General features: G+C 34.5%; 1 long non-coding RNA gene across 3 annotated transcripts; it reads left to right on the plus strand.

Moving 5' to 3' along the window:
• Positions 1-6,281: 6,281 nt before the first annotated feature.
• LOC132279208 (uncharacterized) lies at positions 6,282-10,278 on the plus strand. Of its 3 annotated transcripts, none has more exons than XR_009471245.1 (6): positions 6,282-6,484; positions 6,637-6,683; positions 9,145-9,226; positions 9,537-9,612; positions 9,700-9,818; positions 10,031-10,278. It is a non-coding gene; the product is annotated as an uncharacterized LOC132279208 (long non-coding RNA). The 3 variants fall into 3 exon arrangements; XR_009471246.1 differs by having other exon boundaries at positions 6,648-6,683; XR_009471244.1 differs by having other exon boundaries at positions 6,285-6,683.
• Positions 10,279-10,763: the final 485 nt, after the last annotated feature.

The following is a 10,763-nucleotide window of genomic DNA, read 5'->3' on the forward strand; positions in this document are numbered from 1 at the left end:
AAGGAATTGTTATAAAGGAGAATTCTCGATAAGGTCAATTTCTTAAGACAAGGTCAACTAATTGACTCTCGACACATGTGGGGACTGAATTGTCTCATTCTTTATAGGAGACTTAGGCAAATTGTCCAAGCCAAGTCAACTTATGATGCAAAAATTTAGGAAGAACATAGGGTTTTTACCTATTTTTCCTAAATATCTATATATATATGTCAAATTAAACCCACGATGAGGAAGCTACTAAAATCAAGGAGTTCATGGCGCCATGAACTCCAAAGCCCAAAAGGAAAGTCTCAAGATGGAAGTTACCAAAATTCAAGGGACATGGGCAATCATGTATTTTTGATTCCATATATATATATATATATGGAATATTTCCACGATGAGAAAGTTATTGAAATTCAGAGACCATGACGCCATCAAGCAAGAAGGGAAAGTCTGATTAAGTAAGGTTACTAAAATCTAGAGAGCATGGTCAGAAGACGTGGGGGTAATGTATTCATGGATATATATATATATATATATATATATATATATATATATATATATATATATTACCCACGATGAGGAAGTTGCTGAAGTTTTGGGATCATAATGCCATGAAAGGAAAGTTCATCAAGAAAAGGGTTCTACACATGGAAGAAGTTACAGGAAACGTGGGACATGTGTCAGCCTTTGAAGAGACCAAGTGGAAAACTGATTGTAACAATTACTCACAACTTGAAAATAGTGGAAAACATGGCTGAAGATATGTTCAGAAGAAACAAAGAGGAGGAAGAAGATTAAAGAAGATTGTTACAACTGCCGAGAGATCATGGGGCACTTGGCAGTCTAAAATCTGGCCAAATGGAAGCTGCCAAGGTTGCCACACACCAAACCGCTGCATAGAAAGAGTCTATAAATAAAAGCACTTAGGCTTAGTTTGCAAATCCTGTTTAACACACATAACTAAATAACACTTTAATTACTTCATTTCATGTCTTTATACATTCATGTAATGCACTTTCAATATGTTTAATTCAAGTCATGCACTTATCTTTCTTATTTTTTTATATAATTATACAAGAGGCACATGCAAAAGAATTGAGAAATAATCATCATTTCCATTAGATACTTGATTTCATTACATGTTTCAAAAATGGCCGCTAACCCTAAAAGCTGGCCATGCAAATGATTTCAAAATAGCCTACTTATTTCCTACTATCATCCAAAGCAACCACAAGTTTTTTCCAAAAACAACCACATAAAATACGATAAAAGAACCACATCAAATGGAGGAAAGGACGCCTCTAAGTTCCATCCAAAGCTTCCTAGCCTTTTCAAGGGTAGCCAGTGCTTTAGCCTTAGCCTTTTCAAGTTGAGGAAATTCATTGAGTAGGCTTTCGCATTCTTTCCTATGAGGCTCAGACTCATTGATTATTGCACTAGCTATCTGGTCCAACTCAAACTCATCACGTTCCACTTGTTCCAGTTCTTTTTGAATTCAGTTTAGCTCTCCAGTCAGCTTCTCTTTCTTGGCTGCAAGTTTTTTAGCTCGTACCTTGATTTCTGGGTAAGGTTCTAAGGCAAGATGAAAGCTTTCAAAGCTTTGTCCCTAAGTTTAGCCTTTCTTTCATATTCTGAGAGGGAGAAAGAACTGGAGCTTATATGAGAAACAAGAAATTGAAGTTGATGCTACAATTTGTTTTAAGAAGCTTGGATGTATTCAAGAAATCCAGAATGCTTCTTGAGAGTGACTATAGTGCTAGCCAAGCCCTAATGGAAAGTTATAACATTTTCCACATCATGAGCAAGATAAGATAACAATTTTCCTTTGGGCTTTATGATATGGTCTTCTGAAGGATTTGGAAGCATGAGTACATTAGCACTTGATGTTGAAGTGCTTGAAGATTAGTAGCCTTGATCACCTTATATATATCAGCCAATGCTGGAAGAGCTCCTCTATGCATCATGAAAGATGTTGATGTGGACAAAGAAGGGGTAGCCTAAAGGAAAGAAAAGCTTTATTTATTAGATAGAAAGTAAGAAAGGAAGCAAAATTTAAAAGCATAAAGACTTGCCTCTGGGATAGAAGGAGCAGGGCCTGTAGAAGTTCCACCAATACCGGAAGGAGTAGATGTTCCAATAGTGGGAGTTGGAATGGGCAGACTTTTTCTACTTTGGCCAACCAGACTTTCCATAATGGAACCTTAAAGGGCTAGATCCTCTCCTTGAGTAGCTTGTAGATCCAATTGAATATTAAGAAGATTATGTCCCATGGAGAGCCCTAATGATCAAGTTCAAAAGGAAATTATAAACACTTCACGAAATGAAAAGGTGGAAAGAAATGGAGATAGAGACTTACCAAAACAATCTCCTTAGAAGGTTTTAATTTCTTTACTTTTGGAAAGTCTCTATGCTGTTTGAAATCCTCTGTTTTTTCCCAGTTAATTTTCCTTTTTGCCTTTCCGGCAATCTTTCCAGAGGGGCTACACTTTGTAAGTGTCTTGCTAGAGTGCTGAGTAGGAGGTTGTCCTTTGGAAATACCATCATCATTAGGGGAATCTTCATCAGAAGAGGAAAGTTGGGGCTGAAATTCTTTCTTCACAATAACTAGTCCCTGCAAAGAAGGAAATATCAGTAAAAATCCATAACTTGGAAAAATTAAGTCCAACCATATTGAAAATACCTAAGAAGTCTTTTCTTTTCCCTTTGTTTTGTATAGAGCATCCTCTCCTTCTTCCAATAGATCTTCTTCTTCTTTAACTTCTTCTTCATCATTGCTTGAAGAAATGTCTTCATGACTTACATCACCGCTTTCGGCCACACCCTCAACCTTGCTAGGTATGGCAGTGATTTTATCTCCACCTTCATACTCATCACTTTCCTTAGGTACTTTTTCTTCTCCATCTGGAAATTTAACAGATCAACTTTCAGAATATGGAAGGTTGACAGATTTCAGTACAAGAAAAAAGGAAAGTTTGAAGCAAAACGTATTTATACCTGGAGATAAGGGCTTAAATGAGGTTAATATGGTGTCACAAACGGCCTTATGATTCTTTGTTTGAGTGGAAGAGATGTAGGCTGTCCACCATACCGTAAATTCATTGGAAGACTGAGGCTTACTAGTATGGCTTGAAAAGTTGAAAACTGCCCTATCTATTGCATAAGCTTTATCAATTGCTATAAATTTATCAACATTTGTGAGCTGCACCAGTTGATCAAAGAATCTGTTATGAGATTTATAAGGTGGCAAGGGAATAAGTTGGGTGAACCCCATTTGTCAAGCCAGTTGGGCTAGATTGTAGAACTCCACGCCATAAAAGTTATTCCTTAGAGTGGGCTGGGTAATGCTATAATGAAGGTCACGAGTAAGTAAAAAGCTTACTCAAATGTTTTTCCCATCTTCAGAGTTCTTTTTGGTGAAAACTCCAGGAAAAAGAACTAACCATGATGGCATGTGGCCAAGGAAGGTGAATGGATCAAAGAATTTATCATCTCCAGTTTCACATTGATTGTAGAAATATTCAAAGTTTTCAACAAAGCTGAAAGTGGAAGGAGCTGTTGTTGCTAAAGGGTAGCATAGAAGGGATTTTCCTGTCTGCATGGCAAGTGGAGAAGTTATGTCTTAAAAGTATACCTTAAGCCACATCGGGAATAACTAGAAGGGGCCTTAAAATCTTGAAAATCTGAAAGCAAGGAGGTCATTCAAACCTCTATACAGATGAGAAAGTACAAGTGGAGCTAGTGCTAAATCTCCATTTTTGGCTTAGGAAATTGCAACTTGAACAAATTCTTTAGTGACTTGGCCAGATGGAACACATAACAAATGACCAGAAAGCCAACAGATTGGGAAAACAATATGTTCATCCTTTTGGACGGGTCCGATTTTCTTGCGACCTCTGTACAGATGAGAAAGTACAAGTGGAGCCAGTGCCAAATCTCCATTTTTGGCTAAGGAAATTGTAACTTGAACAAAGTCTTTGGTGACTTGGCCGGATGGAACACACAACAAATGGCCAGAAAAGCCAATAGATCAGGAAAGCAATATATTCATCCTTTTGGACGAGTCCGGTTTTCTTGCAGTGCTTGATGAAAGGGAGATGGGAAGAGATGAACTTCTTGCTGCCAGTTGTTTTGGTGGGGAAAAGGAATTGATCAAAGATGAGAGTAGCACTAACATCATCTCCATGGGGTTTTTGAACCAGTAATACAACAAATATCCCTCAAGGTGGGAGACATCATTCCACATTTGAGATGAAGGGCATTGGTGATCGAAGAGTAGAAGAAGATGGCTGGAAAGAGGAGGTTTGGATCAAAGGTAATTGGAGCCTTGTTAATCTGAATAATGTTATATATGCATTATTTTTTCGATTATGAGGAAATTTTCTCATCTTTGGAAATCACCCATGAGGTCCATGAGGAACGGTATGTTGGCCAATTTTTGATACTTAAGGAAGGCTTTACTTTTTTCCCTTTCTTTGAAACAAGAGGAAACTCTGAATCAAAGGGAAAAGGTGTCTTACCGGAAGGGTAAAACTTGGCTAACTCAGAAAGAGCTACATTAACGAAGGATGGACTAAGTCCAACTGAAGAATCTTCATAGTCAACTAGAAGCTCGAGATGAAGTCTAGCAGGGTTTAAGGACTTCAAAAGTAATTGAACGTGGAAGCTATGGCTTCTGGTTTTAGCCTTGGGTTGAACTGAGGGGGTTGGAAAAGAGGAACTAGTGGTCTATTTTGGAGGTTTCTTGACTTTGGCTTGAGCCATGGCTCGTGACTTCTGCAAAATTAGGGTTTATTACTTTAGGGTTTGGTTGGAGGAGAAGAAAGAGGAAAAGAGAGAGAGTCTTTGTGCGTAAGATGATAAGGATATAAGATATATATGCACACACACACACATATATATAGGCAATGAAGGAATAAGGAAAGAGAGACAGCTTTTAAGGTTGGTGGGTGGAAAGTTCAAAATTCAAAAGGGAAGTAATTAGGCTTAGAAAGTCTAATGGTTTTTAGCCATAAATGGACAAGACTTCTATTGAGATACGGATTGTTTTTGAATTTGGCGGCAGATGAAGATTGACATAGAGGAAATCAAGGAGCCAGCCGCGTGTTCTGTAGAAACTCTTCCTTTAATGATTACTTCAAGTGTCCAATCCAAGGACGATTTTTAAGGGGGTTGTTTGGAAAGTTCAAAATTTAAAGAATGAAGTAATAAGGTTAATGGTTGTGAACATAATTGGAGAAGACTTTTTTGGGATATATGACACTTTGAATTTGGCGGCAGAAGAAAATCGACGTGGAAGGTACCAAGGAGTCAGCCGCATAAGGTGATGGAAACTTTACTAGGCCTAATGATTGTCTTGAAAATTTAAGTGGGTTATGATGGCGAAATTAAAATCCCATGTCTTGTCATCAATTGTTCCACATGACATGGAATTTAGAGGGCATATGTTTACTCCATTATTTTTGGCCCAATGGAAAGGCAACATGTGGCGAGTTCCAATGAGTTTGTTACGTTAGATTGGTGCTTTAAATATCCAAAAGAGGAGCATATGATGTGGAATTGTTGACGATAAATTGGACACAATCTACCAATAAAGAAGAGGTATATGGCGAGTTCCAATGGAACTGGCCACGCCGGATCGCAACTCTAGAAGAATTCTATACAAAGTATTAAAATTACGTGATCTCATATGAAAGTTAGGAATAGGTGGACCAATTAAATCCCACCACATGGAGTTTTTTATTTTTAAAAGGGAAGAGGCAAGTCCAATTAGGACTTGCCATCTTTAAAGCAAGGGTTCACATTTTTTTCCTATTTGGAAAAATGAATTATGACATGGAAATATTATCGTCACTACAAGAAAATTGAATTTTTACGATTTGTAATTGACGACTTCCATAAAAGGTAAGTCGGGTTAGTACTAATTTAAGGCTTATAATCTAGAGCTTGTGGTTAAATGTTAAAACGCAATCATATTCACGACTTACACTTATTTGCTCTTTCAATTTTTTTTTTTGAATTACCTGCATTATTTATTTTAATGTCTTATTTGTTAAGTCATGTATATCGGGCCAAAATTTTATTTCCCTTGCACAATTGACTTATGGAAAAATAGTTTACACTTATTTGCCTATTCAAATTTGTTGTAATGACTTGCATTATTTATTTTAATGACTTATTTGTTATGTCGTGACATCGGGCTAAAATTTTTATTTCCCTCGTACAATGGACTTATGGAAAAATAAAATTTCCCGCCTTATGCCGACTAATATGGGATCTTAACACCTAAATCTTCCACCCAATTAAATCGTTTCCATCTTCTTATTGTGTGTAAACCCTCCCATTTATCTGAGGCAAGGCGATTCGGGAAGAGAAAAAGCGTATCAGACGCTTAGAGCCATACACCCCTCTCGTTAGTGCTGCCAAGATAGTGAGATCAGGATATGACGATTGAGAGTACGCTAAGTTTCGGCAAAATAATGGTCTTACATGAGTAACAAAGGTCTGCTTTCTCTTCCCCCCTCTCTCTAGGTTTACACTTCTACTACTTAACAACTGATTTTCTTTCTTTTGTTGTTTGGATCTATACTATTCGGTCCGTACTTCACAAATCTGTATATGGTTTCATTTGATCGATGATGGCGAATCTTTTAGCACAATTTCAGTCCATAAAGAACTCCTGTGATCATCTCGTATAGCAGGTAAATTCTAATCTCATTTACCCTAATTTCTATTTCAATTTTTTATTTTGCCTTTGAAATTTGATTTTCAATTTTATCCAACAGATCTTATCTTTTGAGATTTCCATTGAAATCATGATAATTAATCAGTAATTCATGAACATCAATCTCTCATCCACAAGCGAAATTATTACTCCTACAGTTTTTCACTTCTATTGGATTAAATTTCTCTCATCCACTGATTGGAGCAATTTAGGGTGAGTAAATTCTAGATTGCTTTGACTGGAATTTAGAAAATGCTGGAAAGAAATACTTTTACCATTCTTTTTTGTTTTTTGAATCCCCCCTCTCGTTGCAGCAAAGCACTTATTTAAGCTACTTACCATTTCTTGGGGCCATTGCTTGCTAATTTTATATAGATAAAACCAGTATTGTATGTTTTGAGGAATTTCGTGCTGTTGGTTTAAGCTCAAAGTGTCAAACAATCTTCATTAGCTAATAATGTTCACTGTAGAAAATGGGAGTGTTTTTATCCTTTTCTTTTGATGCTTGAATATCGAAATGTTTATTTATTTTTGTTCTGCATAGGTTTGTAAGGAGCCTAATTTGTTGTACAATGGATTTGCAACTAGGGTGTATAGGACAACTTTATGATTTGTTGATGCATTCTTAATACTTCTTGTTTCTGCAATTAACTCGTGTGAAATAGTCCAATATGATACTAAAAGAACCTCCTAATTTACGGATTTTATCATGGTGTATACAGTGAGATATAACGTCCATAACACTTCTCTTATAATATATTTGGAGACTTGTAAGACACATGGGTGAAATGTCAGGTTGCGTACATGATCATATAAAATACTGTAGTTTTTTCTTTGTAAGAAAAAATTGTGATGCAATCAATGTGCTTTTGTGGGGTTCGAACAATTGCCAACTGCTATACTGAAAGATCAAAAATTCTTTCCTTTATTTCATACTACCATTGCAATATGAATGTGAAAAATAAAAGTTTTGAGGGACAGAGTGAGCTTCTTTTGTTTTGTTTTTTTATTGTTTTATTCATGTAAATTAATTGATCGATATAATTGGTGTTACAGTTGAGGTTTATATTTTTGGGCATATGGTTCATTTTTTCCTCTTGGAATTTCTTGTTTGTTGGCCTTTCTCTCCCTTATATAGGGGACTTCCTTAACCCTTTTACATTGTTGTTCATATAAAAAAATCCCTTGTATTAATGCTCTTTTAAGACTTGTCCTTAAATTCCATGTCTTAGTAATTGCTTCTCAATAATTCTACGGTGATTTCAATAATTTTTCGCCAATCTTGAAAGTGGGAATAGTTTGCTGTAATTAATTCTCTTTCAGTAACTGCATATGCAAAGAAATGAAGTGAATATTAGTGAACCAGAAAGTCCAATCTCAGCTCAGGAGGAATGATACATTGTAACTAGTTTATATGTGTAAAAGGCATAATTTTCAAGTGGTACAAATTATAGTAATCCTAATTCTTGCATTATATAATGTAAATAAAAGTCACGAGGTTGATCTTCTACTCGTGATTTATAGGCTTGCTGGTCCTGCATTAATGGTATTACTAGGAATGCTTTTATTTTGGCCATTTGAAAAAAGATGGAATTATTCAAGATGAATATATTGATATATACTTAAAATGTCTGAAACACTTCACTTTCATTTTTTCTTTTTCTTTTTTTCATAATATATGAATGAAAGAAGTGGACTGTATCAACGAATTCAGATGCCTTCTTGTGGAGGGATCCTGTGACTTAGTCATTTTCTGTAAATAGATTTTTTTACCTAAAAGAATGAATGTGTTGGGATAATGAGTAAGGGTAGAAGATGTCATTATATATGGAATATATCTTTTGTTTTAGTTTATTGTAAAATACTAAACCATTATTTATATATATCTGACACGAAGGAGAGTGCCATATGGTATTCATTGGTTCTGCTGCCCCCCTGGTTTTGGTACAGCAAAATCAGTATTCTTTTAACTAATAACAGATACGTGTTCAATTAGATGAGATCTTGTAGAATCGAAGGAGGTAATTTTTTTATTTCCTTTTCAACTGGATTACTTTTTTATAATTTCTGGTTCAAAGGATTCAATGATTTTGAGGCTCCATTTAAATGCTATATTTATGCGTGCACATGTGTGTGTGTTATTTTAAAGGTTTTAGTATAATATTTTTTTTTTGTCTAAATCCTTTTAGATGTGGGATGCAACATATTTGTGTGTTCAGGAATGATTTTTCATGATAAGGCCTGATTGAAATAAATTATAATTCTGGGATAGATTCTCATTATATAATAGGATGTGGTATGTCTGCTCATTAGTATAGGGTCATAAATAATTAGAATATGGAGAAGTCATTCTCCAATTTACCTACAAATATTGTTTTTCTAGGATTGAAATTTTTTAAATTTAGTTATTACATAAAATGTTATGAATTTATTTGCAGGTTTTTGGATAGGATTGGAGTGATTTTAGCTTCTAAAATGGATTTGTTCATTATTGGAAGACAAAGAAAGCTTCAAGTTAAGGTGAATGTTTGTTCTAAAGTTGTAATGTCTACGCACTTCTCATGGTTTTTTGAGTGTTTTAGTTGGTGGTTCTCTTTTGTAAATCTCATTAATGTAATTAATTAATTTATTGATGCATTAATTAAAATTAAAATTTGTGGGAATTGTTTACCTATTTTCAATTAAAGTATTAGTTTGATAGAACTCCTAATGTTCTCTTTCCTTCGTAACTACACTGAAATTTAAATTTATTGGAATTGTTTGCCTATTTTCAATTAAAGTAATGGTTTAGTATATAGTTCCTAATGTTAGCAATGAAAATTGACGACAGGTTTTATAAAAGTTTGAACATATCTATCAATCAAGCAACAAATAATGGATAAAGGCTGAGTGTACATTCCTGACAGGTTTAACTTTAAATAAAGAATTATATATAATTTTTATCCATTGTGCATTCATTGTTAGAACATAAAATTTTGAATTTTAAATTGTAGAGTTTCCGAGGAATATTTGAATGGAGCACGAAAACTTAGTCTCGAAGGAATATTTTAGAAGCTAAGGGAGAAACGGTTGCATGGCCTGCCAAGTTCATTACAACAACTTAGTGTCGAAGGTAATTATTTTATTTTAATATAGCTGTGTTGATTGATACATTTATAAATGGATATCATTTTTTTTTTTTTTTTGGGGTAAGAGTTTGAACCTTCTCGCCATTTTTAGCTTCCTCTCATTCATCTTTTTCTTTTTACCTACTTCTGCATAGTATGGTTAATAACTTGTTTTCTTTTTATCTTCTTCTTCTTCTTTTTTATTTTTTTATGGCAGATTTGATTGGAGAATCCATTTTGGCCGTTAAGATTTTGTATGGACGAGTGGGGGCTAATATATGTTCAAATTTGATGGTTATGTTCTTATTTTGGTGATTGTTTCATTTGAATTTAGTGGTTTAGTTTTTTATTTCTTGTTGCCTTTATTGTATTAGATGGATGGAAATTTTTTGACATTCATAATTGACATGGTACTCGAATTCATGTTTCTGGTTTAATGAGAAGTAATATAATGGATTTTGGTTATTCTCTTTAATATATGCATATTATGTTGTTATATATGGTCATGTGACATGATATGTGGATTATTTTTTCACATTTGAGGTGGGCATAATTTGTGATATTGATCAACAGGCGCAAGACATGCACGATGTTTCCATTATAAAGAAAGGAATTACAAAAAATAAAAAAATAAAAAAGATTTTGACGTCATGGACTACGGAATTTCAAAAAAATTAAAAAGATTTTGATGACATGCCAGTGCATGACGTCAATGACAAATACACGACATGATGTTCTAGATATTAAAGGTATGCATTAACAATTTTTTAGTCATGTCATTAAATTGGCACATAATATATCAAAGCATGTCATTAAAAGGCATGTATAACAACTTGCAGCACAAGTCATTAAAAATTCCATATTAACAACTCACTACATGAGTCGTTAGTTTTAAAAAATTAACGGTCATTTGGTTATTTGACGACACGACATTCTGGCATTAATGACTT

This window comes from Cornus florida, unplaced genomic scaffold (assembly GCF_030987335.1).
Source record: "Cornus florida cultivar Cherokee Brave unplaced genomic scaffold, ASM3098733v1 CherokeeBrave_3.0.0_Hap2_Chr10, whole genome shotgun sequence".
Classification (NCBI taxonomy): Eukaryota; Viridiplantae; Streptophyta; class Magnoliopsida; order Cornales; family Cornaceae; genus Cornus; species Cornus florida.